Source organism: Littorina saxatilis, linkage group LG15, assembly GCF_037325665.1.
Source record: "Littorina saxatilis isolate snail1 linkage group LG15, US_GU_Lsax_2.0, whole genome shotgun sequence".
NCBI classification, from domain to species: Eukaryota; Metazoa; Mollusca; class Gastropoda; order Littorinimorpha; family Littorinidae; genus Littorina; species Littorina saxatilis.
This window is the reverse complement of record NC_090259.1, coordinates 929,462-950,206: the sequence shown is the minus strand read 5'-3', so window position 1 is coordinate 950,206 and position 20,745 is coordinate 929,462. Positions and strand designations below refer to the sequence as shown.

The following is a 20,745-nucleotide window of genomic DNA, read 5'->3' as shown; positions in this document are numbered from 1 at the left end:
GAGCACTCTGTGTTATTACCACTGCTTAAGTCAAACTGCCAGTTCAACTTTATCTCTGTGGGTTGTTTTTTTTCTCTCATAGTAACATGGGAAAAAAACCTTTAAAAAACTTGCATGCTACAGAGCTGGATTGTTTCTAGTGATCATGCAGCATGATTTATCCGCATAGAAAACTACTGAAACACCTAAACAGAAATAACAATGTCTACAGAAAAAAATCCACTGTTTGATTGCTGTCTGTAGTACTCCTCTTGCTAACAGTGGCATTAAAATAATTAAAACTAAGCTATGCTCTCTTGGGGGGGGAGGGGGAAGTGCTCTAAGTACTTTTTGTGTCTACATAGGCAAAACAAAACTATGCAATGTTTCAGATTTCCTGACCCACCCTATGTTTTTCCTCCTTATCCTGGACTATTTTGGACTCTTACAAAAATGTACTTCAAAAATGACAAATCTTAATTTTGCAGGCTTACAAGGAAATTGACTCTTCTCTTACAACCAGAATACACCATGATTTCAAGCAAATAAAAAACTACATGCACCTGAGAAAAAAACACTTTAATTCAAGAAGTTAGACCTCCTAACCCCAGCTTTTCAATTCAATTCAATACGTTGCTGATGTTGATTATGGAGCTTAACGTCCTCCCAGGTAACTAGGGACCTATATTGGGACATTATTTTTTATACAATGTTAAAAGTGTAGGGTGTAATGGGGGGGGAGGGGGACTGGAGGGTGACGGGGTGTAGTCGCTAATAAATTTAAAGGTGCGTTTATTATCTAATATACCAGACATTTTGTTTTGGCTGGTGTACAGAATAACATCACATAAAATCGCACTCGCAAAACATACAAAACACATAAAATGTACACATCAGTACACACATAACCCAAACCACACATATCCATACCAGCACCATCACACACATATCCACATACATACTCTAGTTTGTACATTATAAAAATAAATACATTATGATTAATATCATTACTAGTCAACTTAAATTAAGGCTCAAAATAGGTCTTAAGATGGATGTTATTTAGTGTAATGAAGAGATTATAAAAACCAAAAAAAGCTATGAGAAAGAAAGTATGAAAGAATTATGCCCATTCTCCAGTGAAAGTTCTGCTGATTGTGGTAACTTTTTTTTCTGTCTAAAACAGGCATCAGGTTAACTGAAGGAGCTGTTTGAGGGGGTGGTGATCCTAACACTGGCCTATATATGGCAACACTGGCCTATGGCAGCTACAACAAAGCTCTGCATACACAGCGGCAAGACTACAATGCAACAGTGCCCAGACTTTGACTGCTACAGCTAGACCAGTTGACAAAGCTCAAGTTGTCACCAAGCAGGACGCCCCAACTGGCGACCAACTATATAGACTGAGGCTGCCTATCTCCAAATCTGACAAAGCAAGAATTGTTACGCAAGCTCCACATTTCTGTTTGCAGTTTAAGCCGACCTTAAGTATGCAATGGTTATGCACATCCCCCCCCCCACACACACACACACACCCCGCAGTTGAGAGTTGTAATGTACCTTTTATTTATCTTACATATATTTGAAGCCTGTGTAGCTATGTGACAGAAAGAGGTCTCTGATGGCAGTGACCAGACAGGCAGGAAGAACTTTCCTGTTCTTTCGGAAAGTCAGTGAGTGTGCAACTTGTCGGTATGTTCTGAACACATCAAAACATGTTCTTTAATTTAAGCTACATAATATCATGTGGATGCACTGATTGGGTGTAAATAATAACAGCAATTGGTACAGTCAATTCACTAAATGTGCAACAGAACCCTAATCATCAGACATTTTACAACAGCAAACTTCAACAGTCCTTTTACTTTCCTGAATGTCATTATTATTTATTAAAACATGCATCTAGAGCAACATACATATAAATCTTCTTTTATTAAAGTTCATCTGAAATTCAGGCTGCTTTCCCATGCAAAGTACAAATGCAAGTGTCCATAAACCAGGGTTTAATACATGTAGTATGTGAGTGAGTTCTGATGAAAAAGTGATTGTGTTGTAATATTGGTTATTACTGAGTGTTGATGTTACATTGATTACATTATAAAAACAACAACAACAGAACAATGTGAAGAGCAAACTTCTTCTGTGGGCATGCAAGTGAGTTAATCTTGTGTGTGTGTGAAACTATATGTGACTGAGTGTTACAAATTTAAATGACAACAGTTTTCTTGATAGCCTTTAAAAACAACAACAAATACATACATTTAACAATCAAACAAATATAGGCACCTCAAAAAAAGTTGTATGTACACCTTCGTGGCTGGTGATGCATTCTTGCTCCCCTGCAAGTTTTCATTCTACAATGTACCTCAGGCTAGCTTCCTCTCTCTCTCAAATCTGCCCCTCCCACACAATACAACAGGTACAGTGGCCACTCTGACACCAGTCTCTGAAATAATCAAGAACAGTTAAAACTGCGATGAGCTGTTGTTCTTTTACTCGTGAATGCAATGCATGAACACTTAAACAATATCCCACTTATTCGCGAGTGCGTTGACAAGGCGAGAATGAAAAAATAGCACAGACTCGAAAGCAGACGATAAGTTCAGCACAGAGAGCGGGCGTGTTTACCTTTGATCGCTGAGACAAACAGAGTCGCAATTTTCATCGTCACTGTCTTTTCACTACTGCTGGAAGTGGCCTCCGCTCCTCATCTTTCATGCTTGATTCGAGGAGAGAAACTGGTAGTTCGAACATGTACGGTTCAATTTCGTCTGCAGTTACGCTTGTTGCCATGTTGGTAAACAACCATCTTCACACAGTGTGACGTCACGGATAATTTATTCATAAGCCAGTCTCGCGAAGATCACGCGGCACAATGGCGGGTCGTTTTGGAGAAGAAATCCGTCGCTTCGGTCACGAAATTCGTCGGATTACGGCCTTAGAAGATTCCGAAGTAAACCAAACATTGTTGAAGACGGTAAGAAAGTGGTTTTCTAACTAACTGCAAACATCGGGAAGTGTTCGGTCGCGCAGGAACACGATTCGAAGCGTTTTTGACGCTAAAACAGCATGGTCTGGACCTTTAAGCCTAGCGCAGAACCGCGCGAGGTGACATGCGACTCATTTCGTGGTGGAGGTATAGAATATAGTCCATTTTTGTAAAGATTTTAGTCAAGCAGTATGTAAGAAATGTTAAGTCCTTTGTACTGGAAACTTGCATTCTCCCAGTAAGGTAATATATTGTACTACGTTGCAAGCCCCTGGAGCAAATCTTTGATTCCGGGACAGCTTGCCAGCTCCACAGTGGCCTTGTTGACTGCTTCGGTGATTCTGAGCAAATGCCTGATTTCCTGGACTCTGATATCCACAAAAGGCGAGACTAGTCTATCACCATATCCTTGAACGAACGGCTATGGGGTATTTGTTAACATCTTGGTCTGTCAGGTCAGCTCGTCCTGTTGTTTTGTCATGAAGGGATGTTAGCTTTGCACCAGACGACGAACTGATTTTGACTAATCTTTTGCTGTCTGCAGTTGATGTACTCATACTGCATTAGACACACATGATCTTTACATGGGTAATGTTGTGGTTGGAGCCGGGGTGTGCTCTCCCGCCTAATAATGCCAACACATACTTGTACAGTGAGTGTCAGGATTGCCAGTGGTGCAGTGGTGATGCAAGTGACTAGTTCTAGCCAAGCAAACAGGCACAGACACAGGCACAACCAACAAAGACAATTAGGTCGATAAGGACTCGAATACAAAGTTTTGCGAAACAAGTTTATACGTATACAAATGAAGACATAAAATGTAACATCACACGAAACAAACAGATCACAAGCAGCAATGTAAAATAGTAGAAACCAATGTAATTTTTGCCTGGAATAAGAAAGGGGGTACGGCGAACGGACCCAGAAGAATATTAACTTAACTGTATTCCCTCAGCACTGTTTCATCTCTGCAGGGCGAAAGTCAGGCTTGTAGCAAGGTCTGTTCATTTTTGTTCGACGAGTTCCCCCGAGAACGGCCATGACGAAGAAGACGAAGACAATTCGAGTGCCCCAGGTATAGATGAAGACGAGGACGAAGACGAAGACAAAGATGGAAATGAAACCTAAGGTAGAAATGAAGATAAAAAGCCTGCAACAAAAATGTCCTGCAGTCAGTGCCGTACAACAATAATGTTAACATCCCCCGAACCCGAGCCTCCCCCCTTCTTTACAAATGCACTACTTTCCTTTTAAATCCCTCTCTTCCAGCCAAACACAATGGACTAGACAAGCCACATGAACATTGTCACACGATATGTTCGACCAGAACGTCGTAGCAAACAATTTCATAAAACCAATCAACCCCGTTTCGGCTTAGCGTTAATTCATACGCCATCCGTGCATAAACGGTACTAATCATAACTCGTTCTAACACATTTTTAACAAAGTCAAACAAACCATTTACGTATCAAATTTCTTAGAATGCTTATTTCCAGAAAATTGGAAACATTTCAACAACAACAAAAACCATACAAATAGTGATTGTATTCAAACAAATAGAGGATATAATAAAAATTGTGTAAAAGCAACTTACCCAGTTTTTGTTTTTATGAGCAGTACACGTTTAAGTGACAAGGCAACATTACACACAACCATCCAACATCTGTGAGGCGTGATGATGTCAAGCAGAAGCTCAGTGTCTGCCCATTATTCCCACATGCTCTTTCCCTCTTACCATCATCAAAATACGTGGTGCTTTGCTGGTTTGTTTGACTTTCCTAAATGTCATATCACATCATTTCCACCATAGGTTAGCACCCATCCTAGTTAAGTGTGTTCCTGTGATCATAAGTTGTGGGAGCGGACAGAGAGTGAGACAGCTGTAGAGTTGGAGGAGGAAATTAAGTATAGTTCTTGTATAATTATGTTGTCTTGTTTTCTGTAAACCCAATCAAGTGATGCTGTACATAGTAGGTCTTACATTTTCCTTATATATATATTACATGGCCACCCCATGTCGGACATATGTTTCTTTTGTCTTAACAAAAATATTACGTGTACAATTGGCATATATCATTCTTAGAATAAAATAAAACTATGTTCCTAATTCAATAACTGTTACTAACTGTTACTACCGCTGTACAGTACAACACTGTACGACTTTTGCGTTTACCTTTAATACACACAGTCGGTGTCGACCACGGAATTGAAGCAAGTGGGAAATTTGGGAGAGGTGAAATGCAGATCCGTGTTCGTGTTTTCTGACACAATAGTGCGACACCCGACTGGTGAACACGTGACTGCATTTACTGTTGATCTTCTGACTGTATGTTATCTGATTGTGGTGTAGGTGTGTGAATTACACCTGAGAGGTGAACACCTAACAGGTAAACACTTGACTGTACCTTATGTTGATATTCTGACTGTATGTTATGCTGTGGTGGAGGTGTGTGAATGACACCTGGGAGGTGAACACCAAACAGGTAAACACTTGACTGGATAACACCTGGCTGGTGCACATCTGACTGATAAATATGTGACTGCAATGTCTGGTGTTCTTCTGACTGTGGGTAAGATGTCCGAATGACATCTGAGAGGGGAATATCTTACTAGTGTTCTTCTGACTGTGAGTAAGATGTCTGAATCACATCCGAGAGGGGAATATCTTACTGGTGTTCTTCTGACTGTGGGTAAGATGTCCGAATGACATCCGAGAGGGAAATATCTTACTGGTGTTCTTCTGACTGTGGGTAAGATGTCCGAATGACATCCGAGAGGGGAATATCTTACTGGTGTTCTTCTGACTGTGGGTAAGATGTCTGAATGACATTCGAGAGGGGAATATCTTGCTGGTGTTCTTCTGACTGTGAGTAAGATGTCTAGTCTGAATGACACATGCGAGGGGGATCATATTACTGGTGTTCTAGCTGACTGTGAGTAAGATGTCTGAATAACACCAGTCCTGAGAGGGGGACATCTTACTGGTGAACACGTGACTGCACTTTCTGCTGTTCTTGTGACTGTGATTGATGTGTCACGTGATTTGTTGGAGACGGTGCCAACATGTTTCAGTTGTGCATTGAAAAGTATTTCTACATTGAAAAGTCACCATTAGTGGCACATAGTGGCGAGGTTTTGATAAATGCCATTGTTGGTCGTTGTTATTTAGTAATGAAATGGTGATGGCAGACATGTTTTATTTATTTTATTTTACCAGTAGTTTGTGTGCATTTGTTCAACTTAATGGTGTGAAAATGTATCAAAGCTATTGCACAAAAGAAGCTTGATTGGGATCGTTTTAAAATTCATTGTGTAAAGAGTCTTGTTACAGTTCTTTTCTGGAATGTCTTACCTTTCTGCGCATATGTATTATCTACAGAATGACTGGACATTGTGGCCAGTGCCATTTTCTAGCTTGCAGTGATGATTGTTGTAATTTGTTTTGTTTTTTGACGAGGATTCCATTGCCGATCATAATCTCTTAAGTAGTAGAAATAGTAGTAGTAGTAGTAGTAGTAGTAGTAGTAGTAGTAGTAGCATCAGTAGCATCAGTAGCATCAGTAGTAATAGCAGTTGTTGTTGTTTGTACTTAACTGGTTTTGTCAGCTTTGTAGGCACACATTGAGGTACGTGTTTTGTATCAAGCTTTTTGAATTGGTGAAGTTTGTTGTCGCATGAAGCTTTGTGCGTTGCTGTGTGTTCAATGTCTTGTGCGTTAGCAAATATAGCAACGTTGCTCAACCTCTCTATGTGCATTCCTTTTTTTTTTTTTTTTTTTTTTTTTTTAACATGTAAATGGATTTCTATGTAGTTTTGCCTGATCATGCATTACTATGGAATGTAATACGTATAAGTTACAGCTCCGTCCATCCATGGTTTGTTTGTTTGTTTGTTTATTTGTTGCTTAACGTCCAGCCGACTACGCAGAGCCATATCAGGACGAGGAAGGGGGGGATGAAGGGGGCCACTTGTCAAGCGATTCCTGTTTACAAATGCACTAACCCATTACTTGTGTCCCAGCAGGCTTTAGTAAAACTAAATTAATACCTACTGGAAGATTACCAGTTTCCAGTATGTTAAAATAGGCTTAACCTATCTACTGCTGGACTTACATCAGAACACTAACAGATTAAACTATACATGAATCGCGAGACAAGCGGAAAGAGAAGAGATTTTTGGAAAAAATACAGGTGAATGAGCAAGAAGGCAGAAAAAAGAAAAGAATTCATGAAGAAAAAGAGAGCACGACAGGAAAGAGGAACCAAAAATCTACCTAACAGCAAACTAGAAAGCTCCTGCGGTTCCAAAAACAGGAGGGGCCTTTAATTTCATAACCGCAGTGCGGGATCCATCCATGGTATCGCCTGATATTTTGTCGAGACGGGGTCAATGAATATGATGACGTCACTCGAGGATCTGCCGAGAGTGACGTCATTATATTCTTTCACCCCGTCGAGACAAAATATCACGCGATACCATGCATGGACGGAACTGTAACGTATATATATATGGCATGACCAAAGTAAAGAGAATTTGTCATGGGATGTGGAAACAAATCATTGGAAATTCACTATGGGCAATCAACCCAAGCCTAAAAGTTGTAGAACTATATTTTGTTTCAGTCTTGGCAAGGCCAGTTTTGTCCAGTTCCGGAAAAGACATCATGAATTCATTCACCCTGCCGAGACGAAACAAACAATTCCATGGATGAAAACGTATAAGCTTATATCCCGTGACGCATCAAAGCTAAATTTTGTTTTGAAATGTCTTCACAACGTACAGATAACTTATAACGACATAATCGCCTTCACAAGACAGGAAAAACCATAGATATCCCTTGAAAAACGCACACTTTGTTTTTCGTCTGCTACAAATCTAGTCTTGTTGGTTGACGGAGAGAATAAAGCTTCATTCGTACCTTCATCAACAGGAATAAATGCTCAATCCGCTGTCAGTTCGCAACTGAACCTTGTTTTTGTTCTTTAACTTTTTGGTTAACATTGAAACGGCAATCCAAAAGAGTGTTTCAGCTGTTTCAAGAGCTCCTTCTTTTGAGTTGCTTTTCAGTCTAAAATGACACCGGAAGCGAACAAATTGTCGCGTGTACTGTCGTCACAAAAAGACGTCATAATAATAATAATAATAATAATAAATAACTTTTCTATAGCGCGAGTCCCATCAATTGGCTCCAGCCACGCAAATTTGACCTCTTGATTCCGACCATGACAAAGTTACACGCAAAGCGAAAGAGTCTTTGACGTCATTTACTTTTGTTCGGAATTTTCCGTCTGTTCATAACTTGTCAGTGAAGACTTGACGTGAGTAAGCTTACCCAAAACGTCTTTGTTCTCTATTCACATTGCAGCTGTGAAATGATCAGTCTTGTGTCTCGATCGTGTAGGTACAGAGTTTGCTTCTGCAATCATTGTGGTCGTGGTGATGACGGCTTCATAAGACAAACCAGCTAATCTATCGTGAGGAAGACGTAAATTATGTACAAATCACCGAACCCAACCCATTTTTTGTGTGCATTTTTCTGAAGAATAAACTGCATGTGGTTAATTTCATCCGTTTAATGCTTGTCGAAACGAGCCATAAGGCTTTTTAGAATAACAGATTTTACGCATTGCTTGTCCATCTGATCACAGATGAGGTCGCAGTTTGTAGGTTGAATCTATGAATCGGCCAGAGATAAATCTGCATTTCTGGTACGACCTTCCAGATTATCAACAGCGGGTTCATGGTCGGAATCAAGAGGTCAAATTTGCGTGGCTCCCAATCATTTCATTTAAAGATTTCCATTTTCTTGTTTTTGCGGCTGCGCAAGTTATTTTGCCTAGGTCATGGCCGAACTTTAGGCCTACGGAGAAATATCGCTGGATATTTTCTCCCTAGATTAACAGAGACAAAAAAGGGAAGTCATGCTGTATTACGTTGTAATCTCTGGTCGTTCTGACCACGGTCCAGGTCAAAAGACCAACACTCGAAATGCATCCTCCAGTGTGTTGAAGTAAGGGAGAGAATGAACATTGAACAAGTGGTGAGAATGCTTGTGGTTACTTCCCTTTGTGTGAAAAGATCTTACTTTTTACATTTAGTCAGGTTTTGACTAAATGTTTTAACGTAGAGGGGGAATCGAGACGAGGGTCGTGGTGTGTGTGTGTGTGTGTGTGTGTGTGTGTGTGTGAGAGTGTTTGTGTAGAAGGAGAAACAAAGATTGATATATCTTGTGACAGTGGTGAAACTTGTGTTTGTAAAAATGTAGATGAACTATTTTTTATTATGCTCTGTGTAGTTGTGTGCAGCTAGCTAGATGTGTTATTTTTTCACATTCACATCACTTTTGCAGACAGTAGTTTAGATATCATCTGTTTCCTCCTTTTCTTTTATCTTCCGCATGATATTAAAAGCTGGTGCTTTGTGAACAGTGTGTGTGTGTGTGTGTGTGTGTGTGTGTGTGTGTGTGTGTGTGTGTGTGTGTTGCTCGGTTTGATTACATTTAATACATAATACATTCAAACGCAACAACCAAAAAGAGTGCTTATCGAACAGCGTACACAAACTCACTCGCACCCACACACTCACACCCCCCCACACACACACACGTACACACATACACACACACATACACACACACACGAGCACGCACACACATACGCACATACACACACACACACACACACTCATACACACGCACACACACACACACACACACACACGAGTACACACACACACATACACGCACACACTCACACACACGCTCACACACACACACACACGCACACACAATGTTCACAAAGCACCATATTTTAATATCAGGCAGATAGGAAGAATAATTTACTTTACAAACATTATCGCTGCGAGTCCAACCTTTGGGGATATTGCCAATAAAGATAATGAACTTGTTTTCTTTGTCTCGTCCCTATTGCTTGGTTAGATCATGATTTTGCTGCTGACATCAATCCACGATCATTGTTGTTAGAGAGTTATTCGCCTAGATCCCTTCACAGTGACCTTTGACCCGTTGCTACGTCTCGCAGTCGCTGTCAGATTAAATACTAACCACATCGTTTAATTGCAGTTCATTATCGCCAAATTTTGGATGCTGAACAAATGCCGACATTTGTCATCAGTACATGAACTAGCGGGTCAAAGGTCATGTCATCGTGTAGGGTTCCAGGCGAGTAACAAAATCATTCTCTTACTAAGCTTTTTCGACAATAGAAAAATAAAAATGATAATGTAGGTTTTCTGTTTTGTTCCTTTGTTTTTGATCAACTAAAGTATTTTATACGGGGAAAATAACTATCTTCGCGCATGAATGTTGTTAAGCGGTCAGTCTTGACGAGAGGAAAACAGGAACCAGCAAGTTTGTGTTAAAAAAGTTAGTGTTTTTAATGAACACGTCGTTGTCAAGAGATAAAACTCGCCTGCTGGTTGCCTTGACAATAGTGTTAGTTCAACATACATATCACTCTACATCTTGACAATAGTGTTAGTTCAACATACATATCAATCTACAGCTTGACATTAGTGTTAGTTCAACATACATATCACTCTACAGCTTGACAATAGTGTTAGTTCAACATACATATCACTCTACAGCTTGACAATAGTGTTAGTTCAACATACATATCACTCTACATTTTGACAATAGTGTTAATTCAACATACATATCACTCTACATCTTGACAATAGTGTTAGTTCAACATACATATCACTCTACATCTTGACAATAGTGTTAGTTCAACATACATATCACTCTACAGCTTGACAATAGTGTTAGTTCAACATACATATCACTCTACATCTTGACAATAGAGTTAGTTCCACATACCGTCACGCACATAAGAAAAATACCTATCTCAGTGTTAGGCATTTCTGTAGTGAAACTACAGGGGAAGCTACTGGAAGGGTATCTATCATGTGTTAGAGAGTATAAACTCTCAGACCATCGGAAACCATTGCCACGGTTATCCTTGGCACAAAGGGTCAACAATCAAAAAAAAAATAAGCCCTTACAAAAATAAGGCCTTCTTTTTGAAAATATGCCCATATTTTTGAAAATATGCCCATATGTTTAAAAAATAAGCCCTTATTTCTAAAAAAGGCCTTATTTTTCATGATTAAGGCCTTAAATCTTTAAGCCCTTAAACAATATGGGCATAAAAAATAAGCCCTTATTTGAAAATAAGGCCTTCCGAGAAATAAGGCCTTATTTCTGCAAGGCCTTAATAAAAATAAGGGCATAAAAAGTCAGGGCAGAAAAAATAAGGGCAGAAAAAAATAAGGGCATACAAAAATAAGGGCTTAAAAAAATAAGGCCTTATTTTTTTTTTACCAATCATGAAGCTGAATAGAAGTCGGCTTCGCCGCACATGCGCAGAGATCTCATAACAAACATGGCGAATGGGTTCAGTGATCGTGATGAACTGTTGAGAAGAATTTGTGCTGAAATTGGAAATTGCGAGAGAATTGGGGTTTCCGATTAGGTGTGGGTGCGCTCAAGGTAAGCATTGTTTACATGAAATGACTGTTTGATTTATATCAATGAACATCTTGATCGCTTTCGGATGTCCGGATGCGCAGTAGCGATGCGCAGAAAAATAAGGGCATATTTTTTTAAGGGCTTATTTGTTTAAGGGCTTATTTCTTTAAGGTCATAACAGAAATAAGGCCTTATTTCAGTAAGGCCTTAACAGAAATAAGGCCTTATTTCATTATGCCCGTATTTCCTTATGGCTGTAAATATTTAAGGCCTTATTTTTTTTTCTTTAATATTTTTTTTCCTGTGTTTTTTTTGTTTGCAACACATTATACATTACATCACAATTCACATCGCCACATACATACATACATACATACATACGAGAGAGGGAGAAAGTTAAAGAGGCACTGTATAGGACCGTTTGACTACAACAACTACTAGACCTTTAAATAATATTGATTACTACAAGATTCAAGTTTACAACAGAATATATATCAAGATACTGTTAACGAATTAAGGAGGAGGGGTAGAGCCTAGTACTGGACAATTTTCATGAAACCAGGTTAGAATATGGTTGCCAGAGGCGGTCAAACTTATCTTCTGCTAATCCCCCCTTGTACTTTTCCAATAAATATCTACTTTTCAAAAATTTCAAGAATATCGGAAGCCTCGGTCTTTCAGAGTTCCATTTACATTTGTAAATATAAAATTTGGCCAATAAAATAATGAAATCTAACGCTTTATCAGTGAACATATTTTCCTGAACTCCAAACAATACCAACGCTTCCGAAAACCGGAAATTAGTAACATGATAACAACTATTATTTAACAGTTCCTGTAGTTCCTGCCAAAACCTGTTAATATGCTGGCAATGCCACATCAAATGATTAATTGTTTCTTCCTCATTGTTACAAAACGAACAATCAGAAGATTCAACAATTTTTCTCAGAAATAAGTAGCGGTTTGTGGGCAAAGCCCTATAAATTAACCTCAGCTGGAACCATTTTAGCTGACAATCAACTGTTGTCTTATGGCATAAGTAAAAGATCTTGTTCCAGATGAGGTTATGAAAAATACCATTCCATTTTACCACACCAGCTGGGGCTGAGTCTGCCGAGGTCAAACACGATTGGACACTATGGTTTCCTTCAAATATTATTTTCCATGGTTTTTGTTTTAACAATTCATAGTTTGCCTCCTGTATTACATTTATCTTTTTTCTGATATGCCTTAATAGATTTGACCAGTCCTGCAAATTTCAAAAAATTAACCTTCAACGTTGGAAATTTTATCTAAAAATCTACAAAATTCAATAGATTGCCATTTTCATTCAGTAAATGACAGACTTGGAAAATACCCCTTTCTGTCCAATCTTTAAAGTATGCAGTGTGTTTTCCAATTACAATATTTCTATTATAAAAGATACATTCTGCATTAAACTCACTTACATCAGTTGGTATACATTTTATGCTTAATTTCTTGAAGTGTTTCAATACATCATGCCAAAAGGGATTGTGGATTCATTGCATTAAAGTGTTGGCAAACTCACCCCCTAGCTGCTGCTGTTTATCCAGCTCAGGATAAAGACAGAGCGCAAACCTGGTTAAAGGAGATTCGGCATAGAAAACTCTCCTAAGCCAGCTTATTTTCATAGCTGACAAGAAAGTACAAACATTTAACATTTTTAACCCACCCTTTTGGTAAGACTGACAAGCACATTTCTTGTTAACTTTACCTTGCTTACCATTCCATAAAAACTGAAAAAACATACCATCAAGTTCTTTCAAAAATATATCGCATGGATCTGGGATATTCATAAATAAGTACGTTAACTTAGACATTGCTAGTGTTTTCAAAACAGTAATTTTACCAAAAGGGGTAAGCTGTCGCTTACTCCACATGTTCAATACTTTTCTTATCTCTGCAATCTTTCCTGTATAATTTAGATGGACAATATTTCCTGTATCCACAGAGAAAACTACCCCCAAATATCTAAATGTCCCTGGGTCCCAGCAAAAATTCATGTCACGCAAGTACCGTATCTGGCTGTTCCTCCTACTCCCAATCCATATGATCTGTGTTTTTTCTAAGTTTATTTTTAATCCGGACATACTAGCAAAAACATTCAAAATTCTCACAGCTTCTGTAAATGATTCTTCACTTCCATCCAAACACAAAGCTGTGTCGTCCGCAAACCAAAATATTAACATTTCACAATCACGCACATGTATACCTTTTACTTTCTCATTTTCACGCAACATGTTTGATAAAACCTCAGCGCACAGTAAATATAACTAAGGTGACAAAGGGTCGCCTTTTCTTCCTCCTCTGCAAATACTGAACCAGGCTGCACTCTTTATTTTACCTTATCACTGTTCTGCGCGAACTTAGAATCCGGTTTCATTCTAGAATGGACCGGGTCCAGGTTGGAATTCTAACCCTGCGCAAGTACAGGGGTGCCATTCTAGAATGAAACCCTTGAATAAAGGGGGCCGTAATGTTTGTAGGTAAGACAGAGTTGTCTTCCCTTGAATTATCTCCACCTGCACCTTCCCTTTGATAAAATGGGGCTGTATTGTCTACCCCTGAAAAAAATCCTTTGGCGATCTTGCGATGTCATGTCATGTCAAGAAAGTTGACACTCCTGAGTACGCAATAAACAAAGGCAGACCATAGCAAGGGGGACTACCAGGGCGGTAATGTTTGCAGGGCAGTTGTTTTTGTGATGAGAGCCGGTTGCGGCTGCTTGCAATGTCAGCGCTGTCTCCCTCTCGGAAATGTCCGGTTTTTTGACAATTTTTTTGACAGACAGACGGTCAGTCCGACTAACCGACAGACAGACCAACAGAAGGACAGAGTGAGTTATAGAGCTGTTGTCACAGGTTTTAAAAAAAGTTGACATTATATCTTCACAATTCAGAAGACCAACTTCATGTATATGAATAAGATTAAAAGTTACAAGCGAGATCGGCAAAACACTGTCAGTCCGGAAATATCCGTTCGTAGCGATCAGTGCTGAGTGTCTCTAAAAATCGTAATCACTTTCAGAACATCCCAATCCCAATTCACGATGTCTTTGAGTAAAGTGTAAAAAACCCGAGAGAAAAAACCCAACCAAACACACAAAAAACAAAAACAAACAGAAAATCCACATTTGTGGCTTTGGCTGTGTGATAGTCTAACTGAAATGACTATTCCAACTTGGACCCAAATTCCAACCTTGCGCACGGCCGATTCTAGAATGGACCAGCAACAAGGGTTTCATTCTAGAATGGCACCCCTGTACTTGCGCAGGGTTAGAATTCCAACCTGGACCCGGTCCATTCTAGAATGAAACCGGATTCTAAGTTCGCGCAGAACATCACGACTAGGGCTAAGGATGCGCATTAGTCTTTCTCTGTATCTGTCCGTATTTACAACTATTAACCCACATTTGTATTTGATGTCCCCCTCATCTAAATATGACCACCCGTGCACGCACACACATTCGCAACCCAAACAGGAGTGTTCAACTTTATACACAGGCTACATCTATACGCGTTCATCACCCCGTCCTGAGCAAACTTTGAGGACAAATAAAACCCACACCCTACATCATAGTACGTGCTTGAACAAAACGACGCGCGCCTGTGCTAAATTCCGGCAGCGTTATGATAAGGGAATTCCCCTTATTAAGCAGGAAAGCGTATCTTAAAAGTGGGTCAGGCGCAGTAATACAGTCCCATGTACTCTATAGAACGTGGTCGCCTATACAATTTTGCCAGGAAAGACCCTTTTGTCAATCGTGGGATCTTTAACGTGCACACCCCAATGTAGTGTACACGAAGGGACCTCGGTTTTTCGTCTCATCCGAAAGACTAGCACTTGAACCCACCACCGAGGTTAGGAAAGGGGGGAGAAAATTGCGGCCTGACCCAGGCCTGAACACGCAACCTCTCGCTTCCGAGCGCAAGTGCGTTACCACTCGGCCACCCAGTCCTTGTGTGATTGACCCTATTATTGCAGATGACGTAATCGCGTATTGGTACACCCTGCTTCAGAAGACGCCATTTTTCCGGTGTGGTGTCAACACAGACAACGTACACAGAATGGAGAAGAAAATAAAAGTAACAAAACAGCAATCTGGGAATGGATTTCAACAATAAATCTACCCTGAGGTCACGAGGACAGTGTAGCAAGACTTGACGAAACGTGGGCATGTCACACAGCAGAGAGTAGCCCGACATCATGAGGTATAAACACAGCTGTGCTACTGAAAGGTGAGTGTCGTTCTTGTACAAGTCAAGTCAATTAAATCAAGTCAATATTTATTATTTTAGAGAAAAATGAAAGAAAAAAATTGCAATAAACACGACACAAAAGATATGTAATAATGAGACACAGCACTTCAAATTAACCGGAAATAAATCAAGCTTAATTCACAACTAACTATACAGGCACACGAGGTTTGCTCCGTTTCATGTTGTCTGATGTAAACGGACCGAGGGCGTGCAGCTACTGATTTTCTCTTTTCCCGTTTCTTTCTTATTCTCCTTTTTTTCAAGCCATGTAGTATTCTCTATATCTCCCATTTATGTACAAACGCCGAAAAGACAATTTAACAGGACACATCAACACTATTATTTTGTTTACCTTTACCAACAGGTGTAGAACTCCCTGTTTCTTTGATATTGTCAATGTTTCTGCTCGTGTTCATCCTGGGATCAACTGGATTTCTTGTGCTTTTTGTGGTGCGCTCACTGAAAGACCTAGGTAGGACTGTTGGGAGACACACGTGTACATCAAGGGACATTATCCAGGGTAGACAAAGATGGACCGGAGCTGCATTGCGCCCCCTCTTTCTTTCCAAAGCCAAGCACATAGTGTTATCGGTATTCTTCAGCTTTAAACAAAAGCCACGCAGGTGTGCTGGTGTTAATGTGCCTTCTATTTTTGTCGCCCACCGCTGGATGAGTAGACTGGTGGCAAGAAACAGAAGACATGACACAACACTGACAGGACGCAGGAACGGTGTGCTCGGTGAAGTGTTGCGTCCCGTGATTAGTATTGCTAGAGTAGAGCAGTGTGAGGACTTAATTCACACACACACACATATGACATGACGACTGTGTGCTCGGTGCGGTGCGTCATGTGTTTATTATTGTTACCGACGACTCTTTTTCTTTTTTCTTTATTTGGCGTTTTACGTCGTTTTCAACCACGAAGGTTATATCGCGACGGGGGAAGGGGGGAGATGGGATAGAGCCACTTGTCAATTGTTTCTTGTTCACAAAAGCACTAATCAAAAATTTGCTCCAGGGGCTTACAACGTAGTACAATATATTACCTTACTGGGAGAATGCAAGTTTCCAGTACAAAGGACTTAACATTTCTTACATACTGCTTGACTAAAATCTTTACAAACATTGACTATATTCTATACAAGAAACACTTAACAAAGGGTAAAAGGAGAAACAGAATCCGTTAGTCGCCTCTTACGACATGCTGGGGAGCATCGGGTAAATTCTTTCTCGTCCCAACCAATATGGGACTCCCCCTAACCCGCTGGGGGCACCGACGACTCGACGGGTAGAATGATAAAGGGGGAGGGAGGACGACCGCACTAAGCAATGCGGAATTACAGCTTTTGGTCAATGATGTTAGTCATTTTAAATTTTGGCTCCACAATGCTGTATGAAAAGTGAGACAAACATAACTGTAACTGAGCGTTACGGATTTCAGGTATGATCAAAACAAAATGATCACATGTGATTTGCGCAGAGATTGTCTGGCGTATCTGGCCCCAAGTACAGCAGTCATTATAACGATTCTCCTCCTACATCGATGCAAAGTCGCAAATGTTTAAACCAATCAGAAGTGGCCTTAAGGTGGCCTTATTTGGGGTTGCTTTTGAGCTCTGATTTGACGGCCCGGGTGCGGTGAAACTTGTTAGCAAAAAGTTTGATTTTCAAAGAGGGTATAACCAGAAATCACAAGATTGTAATCAGGTCTAAGGAATGTGTGAGGCAAAATAGGGATCATTTGGTCTTTTAGGAATGGAGTTACGGCCCTTCTTTTGTGGAAACTGACATTTTCGTGAAGGAGAAGCTAGACAGTCTGGGTTTCGCAGTTTGGTCGCTGACTGCTAAACTCGTAAGTAGGTTTGAGAAAAAGGTTTATGCATAGTACGTGACAATGACAGTGCTGTTGGTAGACAGAATATCGACAGCAACGGGACCTTCGAAAACTTCGCTTAGAAATGTGATACATCTCGTCTTGTTGGTATTTATAGACAAGCTTTGTTACTGTGTTCATTGGCACTAAAGTAGAAGGAAACCAAAGTTTCATAATCAGTGACTACAGAAATAACAAATTTGGGTCTACTGGGTTCACAACGGTTGAACAGATGGCAAGAGGACCCTGATGCTCCTTCCGTTACCCTGTCAGATAATGAGGCACCCATTTTGCGGCCAAGCGGAAGATCATTGAGTAGAATTCTCTGGACCGTTTTATACCAAAGTTTAAGGTTTGCTCTTAATACTCGCACGTACACTTTTTAATCTTAGTCCTTAAACTTAGACACAATAGCTCTATTATTCTCGTTTGAATCGCTATTCAGAAGCTGTGTTGGCTTGTCAGAGTTATTCCCCTTTTCCCAAGTTTCGATTACCCTTTTCTTTTGTAAGATTGTAGAACATGGAACAGCTTTGTAACGTTCTTCAGTTTTGTAGACATTTTCGTTGTACCATCATCCAGCTACACTCTTTCAAAGAAGAGAAGACTTTCATGGGGCTAGATAAAAGACCCCGTTTTAAAACACAACCCAAAAGTTACGTATTTTAAAACATCGTCATTTATGACGAAGCAACTTAATGACGTCATCTCTTAGAGGTATACCAGTTAAATGGTTGGCCTTTCAAATGATATATTACTGTTTATGATCAGTGGCCTGAGACTTGTATAATTGCGGTGTGATCATATTGTTTGGATCATACCTCGTAATTGTAAATTATGACGATACCGTAAAACCTCGCAGCTGCGGTCTTCAAAATAATCTGATCAGTCGTACAATTGAGGGGTCGTTATTCGGAATCACCCACAATGGACACCTCCCCCAACCCATCCTGATAAACATTCCTGGTCGTTACAGTACAAGAGAAGTAAGACTTTCACTCCCTTTTGTACTTGCCACTACTCTCTCTCTCTCTCTGCCTCTCCGTCCCTCTCTGCCCCCCCTCTCTCTCTCTCTCTTTATTTCTCTCTCTCTCTTTATTTCTCTCTCTCTCTTTCTTTCTCTCTCTCTCTCTTTCTCTCTTTCTCTCTCTCTTTCTCTCTCTGTCTGTCTCTCTTTCTTTCTCTCTCTCTCGCTCGGTCGCTCTCTCTCTCTGTCTGTCTGTCTCTCACTCTCTTTGTCTGTCTGTCTGTCTCTGTCTGTCTGTCTATCTATCTTACTCTCTCTCTATCTCTCTCTCTCTCTCTGCCTCTCTTTCTTTCTGTCTGTCTGTCTGTCTCTGTCTCTCTCTCTCTGTCTGTCTCTCTATCTGTCTCTCTCTCTGTCTGTCTGTCTGTCTCTGTCTCTCTCTCTCTTTGCTAAAAATGGTCAAGGTCGTTGAGTAAATGGCACGTCTACTCCTGCATTCGGCTTTAATATTACTCTCTCTCTCCCTCTCTCTCTTATTCATACAGTGACGTCAAGCACTTACTCAGGCACACCGGGAACTCGGACAAGATGTTGGAACTGTCACAATTAAAAGAACAATTAGCGCTTACAATGTGAATGAAGAGTGTGTGATCGGTGGAGTATTGCGTTCTGTGGCTATTTCTGTGGCCCACTGCTGGATGACTAGAATAGTGGACAAAAGGGGCTGCGCGTTTTTCTTTTTGCTGGCTTGTGTAATGTGTGTGCAGTGCTATTCCTGCTGATGCAGGTGGTGATCGCACGAGGGGTCAACAACGGGAGGTTAAAGGGGAGCCATGACAAAAACCGCTGTATGTCAGCAACGATATGGTGGATTGCTTTGAAACTCTCCATAAACAATGTCTATACAAAAGACATACTTCGAGTAAGACTGCTGATCGTTGTATATGTTCAGTATGGCACTACCCTAACTTAAACCATCAAATAATATTTTCAGCTGAGGCTACTAGAGGTCTAGTGTTACTATGGCAACCCCCTGTAAGGAAAGAGACACCACAGCACGCTCAGGAGCTGATGACGTCGCATCACCAAGAACAATCTTGTCAACTGATGACGTCACATCACCAAGAAAAATCTTGTCGACTGATGACGTCGCATCACCAAGAACAATATTGTCGACTGATGACGTCGCATCACCAAGAACAATCTTGTCGACTGATGACGTCGCATCACCAAGAACAATCTTGTCGGCTGATGACGTCGCATCACCAAGAACAATCTTGTCGACTGATGACGTCGCATCACCAAGAACAATCTTGTCGACTGATGACGTCGCATCACCAAGAACAATATTGTCGGCTGATGACGTCACATCACTAGAAACAACCTTGCCGACTGATGACGTCACACCACCAGGAACAACCTTGCCCGATGATGACGTCAGAAAAAGCACAGCCGCCTCTGATCTTCAACTAAGCACTGAGGACAACGAGCCAATAAATCAGCCATGCAACGTGACGGGCAGAGATATACAGGGTAAGTCAGCCATGCAACGTGACGGGCAGAGATATACAGGGTAAGTCAGCCATGCAATGTGACGGGCAGAGATATACAGGGTAAGTCAGCCATGCAACGTGACGGGCAGAGATATACAGGGTAAGTCAGCCATGCAACGTGACGGGCAGAGATATACAGGGTAAGTCAGCCATGCAACGTGACGGGCAGAGATATACAGGGTAAGTCAGCCATGCAACGTGACGGGCAGATATACAGGGTAAGTCAGCCATGCAACGTGACGGGCAGAAATATACAGGGTAAGTCAGCCATGCAACGTGACGGGCAGAGATACACAGGGTAAGTCAGCCATGCAACGTGACGGGCAGAGATATACAGGGTAAGTTACAGTAGATATTTACCTTTCTTCCTTTCTGTGTGAGTTCTGGAACTCCCCAATAGTTATGTTGAGTTTTACTTGGCCACTTTTAACAATACATGATTTGTTGACAAGCATAGGGAGAAAATCAAGTTCAGTTTTGAATATACAGCAAGTTCTGATGATCTACAACCACAACTCTAACTATTGCTATCGCTGCTGCTACTGCTGATGGTGTTGATGATGATAATGCTGCTGCTACTGCTGATGGTGTTGATGATGATAATGCTGCTGCTACT

General features: G+C 40.6%; 1 long non-coding RNA gene across 1 annotated transcript; it reads right to left on the bottom strand.

The window, feature by feature from the left end:
• Positions 1-1,838: 1,838 nt before the first annotated feature.
• Positions 1,839-3,071, bottom strand: LOC138948173 (uncharacterized). The gene is made up of 2 exons (XR_011449917.1): positions 2,608-3,071; positions 1,839-2,425 (listed from the first exon to the last, which is right to left on the bottom strand). It is a non-coding gene; the product is annotated as an uncharacterized lncRNA (long non-coding RNA).
• Positions 3,072-20,745: the final 17,674 nt, after the last annotated feature.